Here is a 17,385-nt window from a genome sequence, read left to right as displayed (position 1 = left end):
AATATTTTTGAAAAGAAAATGCAAATTTATCAAAAATGAACAAGTACATCACATGTACAATTTTATAAACACAAAAAGCATCTGGTTTCGATAATTATTCACTAGTTTTTACTATGTATAAAATTTTATACACTTTTTTTGTCTTTTTTGTGAAGATAAACTAGATTTTGTGGCTCCAGAATGACTTTAATCAAAGTGAGCTAAGGCAAAATGGCTCCCATGAAAGTTCAGTTCACAGAACAGTAAACATGTCCCAATTAAGTAACAAGTTTGTATAATCCAGATTAGAAGAAACAGGTAACTTAACTTTACAGACAGAGACATCATTGTATGACAAAACAAGCCAAAGCCTTCACCTCTGATAACACTTATCTCACATCTGTCTTTGAATCAGTCTTCTAGTACTCGGTGTCCTACACGTCTTATCAAGAATCTTCCTAAAACCACCAAAAAAGATGACTCAGAGGACAAGTGCCGCAGGGAGGACATTTGGAACTTTCATGGCTGATCTGTAATGGACTCAAAAAGTCACCCATCAATTCCAAAGACAAGTGTGCATGGACTGAGCCATCACCAGACTATCTGTGTCTGAAACTGTCACAGTTGCATAATTTCAAGACAAGGTCACATTAGTGAGAGTAAAAAAACTTTATTTTTACAACAACCTTTGTAAACGTCATTCTACTGTGTGACCCGCCCCTCAAGGTCAGACCAAGTGTTTAACCCTTGAACATGGACTCAAAGAAACATTGAGAAATACTTACTGTGGAGTGTGACCTTAGTGACAAGAAAACCAAGGCTATACTGGACATTCAAAGACCATTTCATGGATGTGCTGGCAATGACGAGCATACAGCTTCACCACACACCATGCACCAACACTCTCATTTCATTGCGCAACCTTGTGAGACCTTTTTAAAACCTTCAGTTTACAACCTGCTAAAGACACCAAGGAAAATAATTTTTCAAGGCCAGTTGTGAAAACGTCAGTGAGTTATCTTTGTACAAAGTTCGCGGTGTGACCAAACACCTGAGGAGACAGGATAGACTTTTTTTTCCAAGACATTAAACAGACTCTACAGCTGAAAGTGATGCTGCTGTGATGAGTTTGACCCCCAGGGGTCCACAAACCATAGCTAAGGGCCTGCAGACTAATTCAAAAACGATTGTATAAGGGTGATATATTATTGAAAAAAAAGTATACATCTCGTGCACCAGTAAAATCAGCTATTTTTTCCAATAGTCCCGCCTAATTTAGATTTGTGCCATGAGATCAATTCTACCATTTTCTCAAAGTTTACAAAATGTATAACTTAGACAGTACAAATTTCACCCAATTCTGTGGCTGCAAAGCAGTACAGAGTACATTATTACCTGGTATTTAATATCATAATGATCAATGGCACGATGTCTCACCTGAAAGGGGTCCATGATTTAAAAAAGATTCAGAACCCATGATTTAAGCGACACAAACATCCATAATCTGTACTCCAACGAAGACTGTATTTGGTTTCAGCCAGTCACATGAGTGTAGATCTAAAGAATGATCACATATGGTCACAAAAAGTTCTCTTCATTTGTATAATCAGCTGATATTTCTACTTCAATAAGTAAGCTAGAGATATAATATCAAAAAGTCCTCTGAGTGCTTTTAGTGTAAGCTTAGCTAAGTCACAATTTTACCAGGAACTAATTTGAAAATACTAAGAAAAAAATGAATTTGGGACCGGTGCTGTCATCTCAAGCCACTGCTGAGGAGCTTTCTCCTTCATTGTCCCTGAAAGTTCACTGGAGCTGAGGGTTTAGCAGTTAAGGACCCTGGCATCAGATGTTTGTTACCTCAGCAACCAAGTTTACATTTGTTTCTTTCAGAGAACATGCTGAGGGGCACCTTTGAGGGTTTCTTAGATTTTCCACAGCTCTCTGAAGAGCTCTGTGTTTGCAGCAACCAAGTGAACAATATAAAGTCTGTGAAACATTAAATAACGGCAGAACATTTAGAAACACATTACATTAAAAAACCCACATAAATTAGACCAGGAAATACTGGAACAGCACTGATGTTAGAGTCTAACCTTTAAGAATCATCAAAGTTCTCCAACATATTTAACCAATTCAAAAACACAAGTTGTCCATTTAAATCAACAAAACCCAATTTCTACTCATCAGAGAACACCCAGTCATTCAAAACCTGCAACTTTCATTCATAAGTTGAGTGTACAATTACTGTACTGCAACTCTCCTCTGTGCTGTCCTCAGAGGCCTGACAATAACACACAAAGCCACTGGGACAGAGAGATCAAGAACCAGATACACAAAGAGAGACACACACACAAAGAGAAATTAAGAAACAAGAGCTGTTGCCTGTGAGACAGAGCCCAGCATCGAGAACAGCACACTCACACCTTTTCCCAATACACACACCTATTAAAATAGGTGACACACCTCTGCAGACTGTGAAAAACATGCCACCAGTCATCTTCACAAACACGTGCGTTTTAAAGCACACAATAAGATGAGGAAACAAACTGAGCAAAGGGATGACTTCTGAGTTAACTCTGCGTTCAACATGTAAAGGAACGATGAAAGTTAACTAAAACAAATGTAGAACACAGGGGTAAATTAAAGTAAAAGAAACATGAGGACATGATTAAAAAAATCAACACTCTTTTACAGCATATGCCATCATGAATTTCCCTCCGGGGATTAATAAAGTATGACTTATCTTATCTTATCTTATCTTATCATAAAAACCTGCACGCATTTTGTCAACAGTTTTAAGCCTAGTTTATTTAGGTAAAATAGTGTTCTTTAACGGGGCTGTGGAGTTTCAAAGTGATCTTAGAAAAGTCTCTCTCCTCGATATATGCCTGATTGTGATCCACACTATAAAATGAGATTATCAGCACCAATACAGGTTATTACTAAAGCAGGTCAAGCAGGACCGGGTTGGTTCGCCAGCTGACAAACTTTAGTGAAAAGAGAGATCTGTGCTTTTTTCTGCTGAAAATGACTTCTGTGATTAATTTTGTGGTGATGGTGGACACTGGAGCCTAACTGTCAGACAGAAAAGGGACAGAAGATAAAAAGATAAAAAGGAGAGAGATGGAGCATGAGCTAAAAAATCAAAAGAGTTAAGGTGTTTATGATAGTGTTCATTCTGCTAGTAGCGCATATTGCCGGCTACTGACATACCGTGCAAACTTACGTTTGTTTATTTGTTGTCACATTTCAAACAACATAGCTATGTAACTGCACTGATTCATACCTCACCTCGTCACTTTGTATCTGGTAAAAAGTTGTCTTGAACAAAGAAAACTTGTTCCAAAACAAACACACACACCTGGTCAAAAGTCACATCTTTAAGACAGTGGGCTCTAATTTCGTGGCGCAGCGCATGGGGTGCAAGCCTGGTGCAATCCGCGCAATGTTAATTTCGTGCGGCGCACTGCCATACGCTGCCAACTTGACAATTTGGTAGACCGTCCGCGCAGAGAGGGGGAGTTGACGACGCACCAGGGGGAGGTGTCGGCAGATTCATGTTGGCGCAGTGACAATTTCGTGCCAAAAAAAGTGCGCTGAAAGCTCGCCAGCTCCAACCTGGTTTATCCTCAGCGCAAAGTGGAGTGCACCCTCCGCAGCTGTAATTTGGTGACAGGTGCACATGTGCGCACATGTCAACAAAGCCTCAGAGGCAGGTTTCCAGAGTGTCAGGCACATTTTAATGCAATAAACAATCACAGCAATCACTATTCAATGTAACCGTCTGAACCAGCATATACATTTATATCTATATTAACTGTCCCGTCACATCTGATGTCAGATTAAAGCCGTTTGTCATAATGGAAAGTTAACCTGACGGCAGCTGGAAGTTTGACGCACATCTTACAATTAAACAATGAACAGCCTTAACATCTGATACTGAGTATATATCTGGCTTCTCTTATTTCATTTAATTCAAAGAAAAGAGGGAGAGAAAAGGCGAAGAAAAAAGAGACAAAATAAATGTATGTCACTCAGGATTTACCAGTAATTTCCCATATTTCTCTGTTTTAGTCTTTATTTTCAACGTGATCTAAAAAGATGGAGTACATTATTGTAAGGAGGATGAGGCGGAGACACAGCGGGCGGGGGGCGAGGCAGTCCAATTAAAACAGATCCTCCACATAGCATTTTTAAACTTGAAAGAAAAACTGTAAGGACTGAAATTTTACCTAACTCTGACAGGATCATGACCGTTTCACAGCAACCAGTGTTTTGGAGTTGAATGTGACTGTGCTAATTTGCAACCCTCAGCCAAACATGTAAGTGATTGTTAAATGAAGGTCATCAGTTAAAAGGGTCAAACTTTACACTGAAACACCAGCACCATGCTCAGCTACAACTAAATATTTTCTGTATCCAACTTTAGTTAACCAGGTTTGATCACTAATAAGTAACAGCCGGTATTCTACATTCAGGTTTTACTTTGTGAAGTTAATAAAAAAAGATGGTTTCAGGCCAATATCAGTAAGACTAATAACTCGTTATGGAAAGTAAATGATAAATTTAAATTATGATTCATTGAAACAGATTTCATGTTCTCAGTAAAACTGCACTACATTATCAATCTATTAACTACACTAATTGGCAATCCTCTAATAAATTACTATTATTGTGATATTTGGTGCAGTTCTCTGTCTGGACATAGTTTTCTGGCTCATACGTTACTCAGGTCTTAAACTCAGCAGTCTGAGTGCTCATCTGTTGCTTGGGACGGTTTATGGGTTTAATGATCAAAGTTTATGTTACGGTGGTCTGTAAATGTCCACAAATAATGAAGTCATAAGCATTGAGTAAACTAGATTTCTCCAATACTAACTCAATATGTGCACTTGCTGATCCACTCACTGATTCCACATGAAGCTGGGAGCAATTTACCAATCTTCAAAGTAAGGTCTTTAGGTAAAAACTGGTTGTTAACCATCTTGTGTAGCATGACAAACCATCGTACCCCACAGTTCTTCCATTGTTAAAATGTGCGTACAACTGTTTACTAACAGTAAAAGGGTCTTTAGTGAATTTCTTAGATTGTTAGGAAGATGATATAGTTTAAGGATTAATACACAGCCCTTGTACCAAATTATCAGTGAATCTAGCTAATGAAAGCTTTCTGCTGTGTTTTCATGTACTTAATGCCACTGCCAAAATGTTCACACTAAGTCAACAGGGGAGGAGAGAGTGATGCAACCAACACATCACACAGCTGTAGTGGGCCAAAAGTGACTGTTTTATATATCAGTTATTTTAGGAACTTATTTTGTCCCTGAAGATGCTACAAAAAGCCAAAGCTGCATCCAAAGCAACACTTAAGATCTACTGATACTTCATGTCAGAAATATGCTGTTTTATCAAAGAAAAAACAAAAAACAAAAACATCAATCTATGATGAAACCAAAGTTCCAGCTGGCATGGTATCACAGCAACCTAAATCTAATTTAATATTCTGCTCCCACCAAACATCAACTGCTAAGTTCTGTTGGAGGATGGATCAAGGCTGCCTGGGGAATCTGAAACAAAGTAAATCATGCGACCATTAACAGAAAGAGACTGCAACCCAACAAATAAGTTTTTATTAGAGTATAACCACAAGTCTGAAATCACATTCACTCAACCTCAGTCATGAGACTAATCTGGTCTTACTTGAGCACATCCTCTGACTTGTTTCAACAGTATCTGTTTAAATATAGAGAGCAATGGGCTAGAGATGTCCATTCAAAACTATCAGATTGGAGCTGGTGTGGGAATGTTATTCATCAGGAAACTGTATTGTGAACTGATAATCTATCATGATCATTCATGCTCACAAACTGTGTAATTTGGTCCAAAAGAGCGTTCTGGGTTTGCCTAACAAAATGCCGATGTGGGACTTCAGCCACAACTTATTCTTTATTGCGCAAACACAACAGGAAGGTTACAGCAAAAACCACCGCTTTATGGCAGCCTATGGTGACTCCTAAAGGACACATGGTTCAAAGGATGAAAACAACACAGGGAATACCATTACATGTTAGCATTAGCAACCCTATGGTTGAAATTTCAGCAATGTGGAATTTTTTTAGATTACATTGCAGAAACAATTTAGAAGCCAGATGCAATACATCTAACCGGTTACTAGGCCTGTCACGATAACAAATTTTGCTAGACAATAATTTTCCAAAATATTATTGCCGATAAACAATACTATTGTCAATATTATTTTAATTTTTTTTTTCATTTTTTCATTGATGTAATTCTGATAAATGGGATAATAAAGGGAGTACACCATATCAAAAGCAATAAACTTTAATTTCTTGAGAGTATTTAACTGTAATTAAAAGGTCTGGATCTTTTAAATAAAATAAATTAAACAAAAAATATAATAAATTTAACAAACAAGAAAGAGAAAAAAATACAATGAAAATGTAATGGACTCTCTTTTAGTAAAAAAATATATGTCAATGAAAATAATTAATACTAATCAAAAACAAAACATAGACCCTGTCTCTAAAGAAAAAACAAAACTTCAAAAAAACAAAAAACAAACAATAAAAACTATAGCCTAAATAAAAGGGAGTTTATACAGTTCCTGAATTGTTTGTTACATGTTCTTTTTCCCAGTCAATCCGTACTGTCTGTCAAACATTTTGAACATTTCTGGCTTTCAACCGTATTGAAGGGCTGCATTTCTTTGGCAATGTAGCTGTCTTTGAGCGCCCACCATTTGGCGCTTTTATTTCTATTTACTTTGCAGACCAAAAGCCTCAGTAAGAGTGGATTGTCAAAGAACAAGGCTCCGCTGCACCTCCCCTTCTTTTTCTTCGTCGCCACTATTTTCAAACAAATGCAACGAATCACCTCGTTGGTGTTCATGAGCTCACACTTTGTTCATTCTGATAAAAAACAAAATATTCCCACACTGGGACTGTGGCAGGCGGCTTAAGAACCGTATCTTTTGTGCCATCACTCATATTAGCGTGTGTTTCCTCCTTACCCCTCAGGATGCTCGCTTCAGCTCTCTCCGTGTGTACGCACGAGCAGCCCCGTCTTCACCCCAAAGATCGCATTTTTGACAGATGCTCACATCACTATAAATCCGCTATAGAACCTATGCATCTCCTTGTTAGGAAAGACAGACGTAGTGAGCCATCTTCTCATTCAGCCTCTTTGGTGGAAAGAGAGGAGCAAAACAAACATGCATGCACGTGTCAGTTTATCGAGGCTGGCAAACTTACCGAGGACGTTTTTATTTATCGTTTGGTTAATATATTTATTGATTATCGTGACAGGCCTATCGGATACTATTATGGGGCCGTAAAAATAAAGCTGGACTCCATCCTACCAGATTGATACAACATCCACAAAACAAAATAATTCACAGAAGCACAGTGAATAGGCAGGTGAAGAGCCAAAGCACAGAAAAATTACAGGGAAGATGGTACGAAACACAAAACAGCAAAAGCAATGGGAGGAAATAAACTAAAGTCACAGACAGGTGCTGCTGAAAAAACAAAACTTACATAAGCCAGCGGGGACTGCAAATGGGATCCTTTGCCACAGCAGAAAATTGAGCAGAGAAATGAAATCTTGTTTTTTTTTTCCTTTTATCTTCAACCATTTCACATTGTTTGTTCCCAAAAAGCCAAATAACCAGCAGAAGCCTTCAGAGGAACTAAATAATGAGATTGTTGAAGAAAAACAAAGAAAACCAACCTTCTTACAATCTCTAAATAAAACATCTTTATTAGAAACAGCGCATGGGACTACAACCAGATTGCATCAGTCCTTCAGCCTCGGATGAGGACATCAGCCGAGGAAGTAAATCACAAACAAATTGAATAAACACTGTCCCACCCAAACGCATGCCAGCACACACACTTAAGACTCATGTTAACAGTTCAGCTCTTAGCCTGCATTCCTGCTCAGTTTGGTGGCACTTCCAAGTAAAATGAAGGCCAAGGGAGGGGGATGAAGGAAGGGGAAGAAAAAGGAAAACCCAGATGACATGGATATTGTGGTCACTGACTCATTTTTTAGTTTTTCACACAAAATTAAATTAAAAGAAGCAACCAGTCCAAAATGAAAAACAAAAAACTCACCATGAGCTTGAGTTTTTGAATGGGTTTCAACAGAATCAGACTCTAACTGTAATCACCATCAAATTGTTAAGCTGGATGTGGATTCAGTTAGAGTTGGAAGCTGAGTCAAGCTAACCAGACACAACTCACATACAACTTCGTCTAAATTTGATCTATCAGATTACTGCCCAACCAATCTGAACACAACAAGACAACACTGGTCATCTGTGCTTGTTTACATCTGGATAGTATAGCTTAACAATGTCACTGAAGGGCAGCCTCAATTAGTAAATGGCCACACTACAGCTTTCACAGAACATATGACCAACACTTCAGATACTGGTGTTTGACTACATAATGAACAAATTAACAGAAAGCAACATGACTAATGTCTTTATCTTGTTCCATTCAACTCAGTCCATCTCACATTGTTATAAAACTTGCATAACATCTGTTTAACATGCTCAACCTAATGAGATTCATGAAATTTGTGTGCATAAAGTAGGGCTGAACAATTAATCGAATTTAAACCGATATCGCAATGTGACATAGTGCAGTTTTCAAATGGCAGAGTCTGCAATTCAAGAAAATAAAATTTAAAAAAAGTTTTATGTACACAGACCTGGAGGGGACGAAGTAACTTGTGCTCCTTCTTCCTTAAAACAAGCAAAAGTCAAAATGCTGGGTTTTTTTGGCAAAAATATTACATGTCTACAAGGCTTGAAGTTAAATCAATCTGTCGATATTCTTCTGTGATCGTGATGGTTAAATGAAGATATATTATTCGTATCAATTTATGCTTCAATCTATTTTATGTCATCATGACATGCAGGCCTGGCCTTCACAGTATAGAATGATATAGAATGATTTATTAATTGTTTTTAGTAGATAATGCAAAAGATACACGCCCCCCCAATAAATAAACAAATAAATAAATAAACAAACAAATAAATAAATAAATAAAATAAATAATGAAAATAAATAAACAGATAAATAAATAAATACATTAATTAATTAATTAATTAATTAATTAATTAATTAATTAATTAATTAATTAATTAATTAAAAAACGAAATTTAAAAAATGACATAAATAAGAAAAAATTGCATGCTAAATCACAATCGCAATATTGGTCCAAATAAATCGCAATTTGATTATTTTCCAAAATCGTTCAGCCCTAGCATAAAGAGTGGGTTGTGATTCTCAAATCATGTATCGCTTTATCAAAAACTGAACAGTCATTACAAATATCTCATTTAAAAAATACAATTTTTCACTGTTTTTACCAGTGCTTAGTTGTAATACAGTATTACTGCCACACAATCACTGAGTATCAAAGTGGTTTGTTAATTGCATTACGTAACAGGAGAAGAAGAATGGGGACTGCTTTAAAAAGGGAAAGAAGAAGGAGACAACAGTAGTGACAGTCACTGGTAATATGGTCAAAGAGCTGTGAGATTCAGAAATTACAGAGACTGAACACAGCTGTAAAATGTAAACAAAGACAGCACGCTACTGCATCACGGAAACACCGGCATGGTTATTGAGACAGAGAGCTACTGGTAAACACTACCAGCAGCACCTTGGCCCGGTCACAGCCAACACTACACTTCTCAAACAACAGGAGTGCTTACTATTAATGTCTACACCTGCAAAGTTCACAGTAAGAATATTTAACCCAAGGGTGGAGAAATCAACCCAGTGTGCAGTTAGGCTCAGAAAAGACCGGGGACAAATACAAGAGCTCCAACTGTGTTAATTAACTGTTAAATAACACATCATATGATGATACAAGCATTGCAGATCATGATAAAAAGATGCAAGTTTAGTTTTTTGGTGTTGCATCAAACTGCTATTCAATGCATCACTGCAAAAGCTGCAGCTACCCACTAGTAAAACGTGCCTTCTTACTGTCTTTATGCTTAGAAGTCGTCCCAATCCCTCTGCTCAGCCTCTCTACCTCTGCCTGAATTGATGAGCCTGTTCTCTTCATGCTCTTCCTGTTAGGACTGTTAGAAACACAACACTGTTTTATCCTGAGTAGATGCTAAGCAAACAGTACGTCACACACATAAACAACCTTTCAATGTAGTGTGAGTCAGCACGTTCCAGCAATACCTGCTGAGAGGTAAAACCTGCTGGGAGGAGTCCGACTTTCTCACAGGTTTGTCGACAGACGTCTGCCAAGCATCTCCCTCGAAACTCCTTCATCATGTCCTCCCTGAAATGCAAACACTATGGCACTCCCCAGATGTGTGTGTGTAAAGTATACATCCAGAGGTGAGCTCTGTGATTAGCATTTCTACAGACATGCTGGTGTGTGATAGTCCAGGCAGTAAAGCCCTGTACAGCTGACGTTTCCCCCTGAGAGGTTATCAGAATGAGATAACCTCTTCTGTATCTGGAATAACATTGTGTCACCTCCTTTCAGTCAGTTTGTAGGATGGTGAAATTTGGAAAACAAGGATTATATAAGAAAAAAATATATAGATAAAGCCCTTAAAGAACTCATGCTAAGCCCATATACTAAAGCTAAGAAGTCGGTCCGTGTTTTTATGTTGAAGGCACAAATGTAGAGAAACAAGCAGCAGCTAAAAACACTTTTTTTTCTGATATTCTGAGTTAGATCACATCATGAGCAGAAGTTGGGCTTTCTAATGTGTGAGTTCATTGACTGTATATAGAGTGGCCTTCTTTTCTGCCCATTTTGAGATGTGAAGCCAAAGGACCGCCTCCACAGACTCTGATATATTTTACTGATGCAGCCAAAGCAGTGCACACAGAAAAGCAACCTGACTGTGGAGCTGACGTCATACCCTTTTGGCACACTTTAATACTCATTTAGGCTCCTAATAAAACTTTTTTAGTTGTGTCATTGGCATGCCACTGTGATATGGCTTTGTTTCTTTTTATTTGAGGTACTGCTTATAAGCAGCACTGCACTTATGTCTAAGACAAATATCTCCCTGGGGTCTATAAAATTGATCTTATCTTACCTTATATTATCTTACCTCATCTTATCTTATCTTATCTTATCTTATCTTATCTTATCTTATCTTATCTTATCTTATCTTAAAACATCTGCAGTGGCATTCATTGGTCAACAGAGTCATATAACTAATGTTCCATCTATAAGCATGGCAGAAAAAGGGTTTATGTAATTATACTGCAGCCAGTCAGCAGGGGGAGCTCTTAATCAATTGGTGTCACAGTCAACTAACACTTAAAGTGATACTCCGGGATGGAACACGTTGGGTCCTATCACAAGGTTTAGGGCAGAAATTACCCCTACAGCAGTGTTTTTGTGCAGCAGAAACCCAGAGCACTCACACCAAACACCCCCCCCCTGCTCCTCTGCCGGTTTCCTCTGCACTCAGGCGGGGCCATATTTTACTTGACCAAAAACACAAATGAACGGACTCCCACCGAAAAAATCTGATATCGGTCTGTATTCACGCTTTATTCAAAGTAAACGGCAGGTCGTCCTCGCTCTCATAATCACTCATCTTTACACTGTTATTGCATAATTCATCCTGGCAGACTACCTGCGTTTGTTTATATCTGGCACTAAGCGGCGAGCGCCTCGTAGCCAGCTGTGGCTCTGCAGCGGAGGTAGCGCCGTTTTAGGACACGATGAGAACTAGAGCCTTATTTAGTGGTGTTTTTGTGTGAAAGTAACGCGCTGAAAATTCTCTAAATAAAGCCTGAATGCAGACAGATATCAGACTTTTTCGGTGGGAGTCTGTTTATTTGTGTTTTAGGACACTATGAGAACTAGAGCCTTATTTAGCAGTGTTTTTGTGTGAAAGTAATGCGCTGAAAATTCTCTAAATAAAGCCTGAATGCAGACAGATATCAGACTTTTTCGGTGGGAGTCCGTTTATTTGTGTTTTTGGTCAAGTAAAATATGGCCCTGTCTGAGTGCAGAGGAAACTGGCAGAGGAGCAGGGAGGGGCTGTTTGGTGCGAGCGCCCTGGGCTTCTGCTGCACAAAAACACTGCTGTAGGGGTAATTTCTGCCTAAACCGTGTAATAGGACCCAACTCATGCCATACCGGAGTATCACTTTAATGTCTGAACTCAGAGCGTGCAGTAGCATCCCTTTGTCTTCCTCTCTCACTTTACTTTCTTCAGCCAATAAAATGTAGAAAACAAAAATAAATGATACAATGGATCGACAAAATTCTTGAAAAACCAAACGCAACACAGATTCATGACCAAATACGTCTGTATCCTCACCACACTAAACTGTTTAACATGATAGTTAACCACTAACAAACCTCATTTACTGATCTAAATCAATCAAGAGTGACAATTAAGTTACGTTGTGAAATAAATCATCCATTTTTCTGAAAATCCATCCATTGATTATTTACTTTGAAAATCTCATTCCTTTACAGTAATCCACTGAGGCTTCAAATATTAACAGACAAATCTGTTGAGCCATTTCTGACAATAGTCTGACATAGTGGCATATCCATCACAGGCTCTTTCTCACAGTTTGTCTCTGCACCGACATCCACTCCCTGAAACCATGAGTCAATTATAGCAGAGCCAAACAATGCTGGCAGTGTTTCACACAGGCCGCTGATCAGCTGCATGCTCCTCTGCTCCTTCATAAATTTAACATACAGGACTGCTTCTCTGTTGCCTGGATGGTTGCCTGGATTATTTTTAACTCAAACTTTGCTTCATCCCCTGTGGAAACACACTGTAGACACAAGGCAAGCAAAAAGAAGTTGAATCTGTTGTAATAAAGAGAAAAAGCCCGATTGCACAAGTGAGAGAGCAACCAGTACGTTTTTTAAATGCTTTACACATTTTACTGAGTGTTCAGAAAAGACATGATTCAACAGGAAGCAGGACACTGACATCTCTGATCATTCTTCTCCTGCATTAGAATAGATTCCAGATCCTATTACTGATGTGGAGTCTGCTTTAGCCTGTGTTGGCACAGTCGTCTGTGCAACATCCCTCTCTGACGTGTTGAAATCTGGCTTGTAGGACATGCATTTCAAAATCTCTTTCCTCTTTCCTCAAACATAACCACAGGAACTCAAACTTACATGCAGAAGAGAAATATCTTAAAGGTGTTTACAGAATAAACCCTTAAAGGCATCCACAGAACAAACAAAAACACAGACCTCATCTACATGTCTAAAACGCTGCTCCACAAATGTTTGTTGGTACATTGTGAGGATCCCTTCTCAAATGGAGATCATTACCATAGCAGCTTACTGTGGGAGTTATTAACACACCTTTGGGAGGAAGACACATTACAATATGACAACAACTGTAATTCCAGTGTGACCGCCTGGTGTCTAGGGTTATGTAAGAAGAAGTGGCTGCCTGCCTCTTATGGATGTCTTGTGATACAAAAGTATTATTGATGAGATTCCAAGTGTAATAAGAGACGTAAGGTTAAAGTTATATCATTTGATCTTTATATGTTTTGATGTAGTTGTAGTTGTGTGATCAATACATAACATTTTCAACACAAAAGTTGAATGAAACTTCATATTTTTGTGTATGCCACAGTAAAAAATGTAGCCAGCAAACTGCTAAAATAATGCCCAAAAATTACAGATTCATTGTTCATAATATCAAAAGTCTAATAACACTTTAGAAGATTAAAACTTTGGGTGCACAACTTCAACTGTTCTGGTCCCGATACAGATAGTAATGCCTTGGTAAGCTTTGTGTAGCCGCTGTTACAGATACTGATCTAATACAAGGGGTGGGAGAAAAATATTGTATCATTAGATTATTGTGTTATAGAGTTTTTATTTAGAAAATTTGAATCGTGAAATTTTGTTGATTTTTTTTTTTTTTTAACTAAAATCTTTCGTTTTGGTCTTTGTTTATAAGCTGGGTTGACAAAAAGTTGAGATGTCAGATCCCCCAAATCAATCTTAAAAACGGACTCATGAGATGTACATTTTATTGGAAAAAATGGCTCTTGATATAGTCTATAATCGTCATCATCATCGTCTAACTTTTCACATGGAACTCCAAAAACCATAAAAGAATCAAATCTGGAGAAAAGGATATCGTCCCAGCCCTATTCAATACTAGTGTTAAATAATAAGTTGCATGCACTACATAAGGGATAATGCTAGGCCTGTCACGATAACAAATTTTGCTAGATGATAATTTTCCAAAACATTATTGCCGATAAACGATATTATTGTCAATATTATTTTGTTTTTTTTTTCCATTTTTTCATTGATGTAATCATGATAAATGGGATAATAAAGTGAGTACACCATATCAAAAGCAAGAAACTATAATTTCTTAAGAGTATTTAACTGTAACTAAAAGGTCAAGATCTTTGAAATAAAATAAATTAAACAAAAAATGTAATACATTTAACAAACAAGAAAGAGAGAAAAATACAATGAAAATGAAATGGACTCTCTTTTAGAAAAAATACATGTCAATGAAAATAATTCATACTAATCAAAAACAATAAAACATAGACCCTGTCTCTAAAGAAAAAACAAAACTCCAAAAAAAACAACAATAAAAACTGTTGCCTAAATAAAAGGGAGTTTAAACAGTTCCTGAATTGTTTGTAACATGTACTTTTTCCCAGTCAATCCGTACTGTCTGTCAAACATTTTGAACATTTCTGGCTTTCAACCGTATTGAAGGGCTGCATTTCTTTGGCAATGTAGCTGTCTTTGAGCACCCACCATTTGGCGCTTTTATTTCTATTTACTTTGCAGACCAAAAGCCTCAGTAAGAGCGGATTGTCAAAGAACAAGGCTCCGCTGCACCTCCCCTTCTTCTTCTTCGCCACTATTTTCAAACAAATGCGACATATCAGCTCGTTGGTGTTCATGAGCTCACACTTTGTTCATTCTGATAAAAAACAAAATATTCCCACACTGGGACTGTGGCAAACGGCTTAAGAACCGTATCTTTGGTGCCATCACTCATATTAGCGTGTGTTTCCTCCTTACTCCTCAGGACGCTCGTTTCAGCTCTCTCCGTGTGTACGCGCGAGCAGCCCCGTCTTCACCACAAAGATCGCATTTTTGACAGATGCTCACTCCACTATAAATCCGCTAAATCCGCTATAGAACCTAAGCACCCCGATGTAAGGAAAGATAGACATAGTGAGCCATTTTCTCATTCAGCCTCTTTGGTGGAAAGAGAGGAGGAAAACAAACATGCATGCACGTGTCAGTTTATCGGGGCTGGCAAACTTAGCGAGGACGTTTTTATTTATCGTTTGGTTAATCGATTTATTGATTATCGTAACAGGCCTAAAACTGTCTATTAATGTATGTTAATGTATGTTCTGAGTTCCTGTTGCCATGGTTACCACCTAGCGTTTGAGCCAGCACAATAATTTAAGACAATCAGGCTATTTGACGAAACCTTTTTGGGGGTCTAACAACACTTTTAACAGACACCCAGCAGCTAATCAGAATCACGTATTCACCCAGACCATGTGTGGGATAAGACTGGTAATGTTTTGTGTATTTACGCTATAAAATTTTTAAATTTTACCAGCAGTTTGGTAAAAACAAAAAAAAATGCTTCAGAACTTACTTAAAAATTACTATTCAGTCATAAACTATACCCTGTAGATTAGATAATAATTTAGCCTTGGTGTCAAGTTGGAATTGATGCTTTCCCACCGATACCTGATCAACCTTTGAGGGGCTGGATCAGGCTGATACCAGAATCAGGATCAATGAATACCCAATTGCAACCCAATCACGATATGTACTGGTCAAACCACAATGATGTTCTTTTTTAGAAACAAAAAAAAATATGGAAATTGCAATGAAAATTAGGACTAAAGCTCAACTTTTTTAAGTTTGCTGCAATTTGCAACAACACTGCAACAATATCCACATGTCCTGTTGTTGGAATATGGAAAAGTATCTTTTGTCTGCACTCTTTGTCTGTTATTGACATTAAATGCTCCAATCTCGTAGTCAAAATATTATGTTAGCATGCTCCAAGCCCCACGATATTGCCTTTCTATCTAAACAGCCTCTTTGTCTGAGAGTGAGCACTTTTCCGGGGAATCGTCATCATCAGAGGTCAGTTGACGCAGGATCACAAACTGTGCCCCTGAGGGATATGTCTGTTCAGGAAGAGCTGATAAACAGCCTGCTGTGTCAGTGCAAACTGACGGTGTCATTGACTTACAGTGCACTGACACGAAGAAAGAAAAAAAAAAAAGCTTTGTTTGGTCTGCCCTGTGTGACACATCCAGATAGGGATGGAGAAGCTGAACAGGCAGGGGAACATTCCCAGTGTGGCTCAAGTTGTAAGGCACGATAAGAGCTGCCTTTAGCCTATTTCTTACCTGAGATAAGCACTACTATTGACCCAAGTGTTTCCTCATAATTATTACTTCATGTTACATAAGAGAATCAATCTTATTTCGCGCTATACTGTGTATCATTTGCTGCCTGGACTTGTTATGTCTGCCCCACATATCACCTTGGGCACACTCATAGCTGATAATTTGCAGGCTGCTTCTCTAACAGAGAAGGCACAGTAACAAAGAGTAGTCGTGCCACCAAAATTAACATGTTGTCTCCACAATTTGTGAAAAATGGTGAAAACCACATCCCTCATTGCTGAGCTAACGTTAACTGTTTTGTTGCTAACATTAGCAAATGATAAACGGAAGAACTGCAAATCTGTCAAACCCTGACTCCAACTGCAAATGAGATCAAAACAATCAAATATGTGTTACATGTGAGAGTACAGCTTGTTCCTAGCACGAAGACTCACACCAAACTGACAGCTCCAACTATGACAGGACGTCGGGAGCTTTTTGACAGCTAGCATTAATGTTAGCGGCTCGGCTATAATATATCACTGAGCAGCATTGTTAGCAACTAACCTTGTTAATGTAAGAGGAAAAGCAGAGCTAAATTTGCTACCTAAGAAACGCGACAGGACGCCTAAGACAGCACAGTGTCACTTATCTTACCTGGGCGGTGCGTGGAGGGTGACAAGTCGGGAGAAATGAGCAGAAATTAGAGTGTAGCCTTCGGTTGACACAGAGGCGGAAGTCGCTTGCACTGGAGGTATGGTTACATGGATGAGTGACAAGGTTGGCAGCGAATCACGTGCAACGCAGGAAACGCTTGACCATTTATAACGCACCCTGATTGGTCAACAGGAAATAATAGCGAGTGTTGACCAATACCTTTTGTTTTGTTTTGTTTTTCCAGGGAAAATACAAAGTTAAGTCTGATTTATTGATATCCCAATGCAAATCTCAATTTTGACTATTAGTTAAGGTTTTTATTTTT

At 38.2% G+C, this 17,385-nt stretch overlaps 1 protein-coding gene across 1 annotated transcript in view; it reads right to left on the bottom strand.

Moving 5' to 3' along the window:
* Positions 1-17,180, bottom strand: part of LOC141799407 (oxysterol-binding protein-related protein 2-like) — a 40,362-nt gene extending 23,182 nt beyond the window's left edge. Inside the window, exon 1 of the mRNA XM_074681648.1 lies at positions 17,061-17,180. The gene's annotated coding sequence lies outside the window, so the exon portion shown is untranslated. The remainder of the gene's footprint in view (positions 1-17,060) is intronic.
* Positions 17,181-17,385: the final 205 nt, after the last annotated feature.

This window comes from Halichoeres trimaculatus, unplaced genomic scaffold (genome assembly GCF_033239565.1).
Source record: "Halichoeres trimaculatus isolate MK-OKI-2021-1 unplaced genomic scaffold, fHalTri1.1 fHalTri1_scaffold_11, whole genome shotgun sequence".
Classification (NCBI taxonomy): domain Eukaryota; kingdom Metazoa; phylum Chordata; class Actinopteri; order Labriformes; family Labridae; genus Halichoeres; species Halichoeres trimaculatus.
The sequence above is the reverse complement of the archived record's forward strand: the minus strand, read 5'-3'. Positions and strand labels throughout refer to the sequence as shown.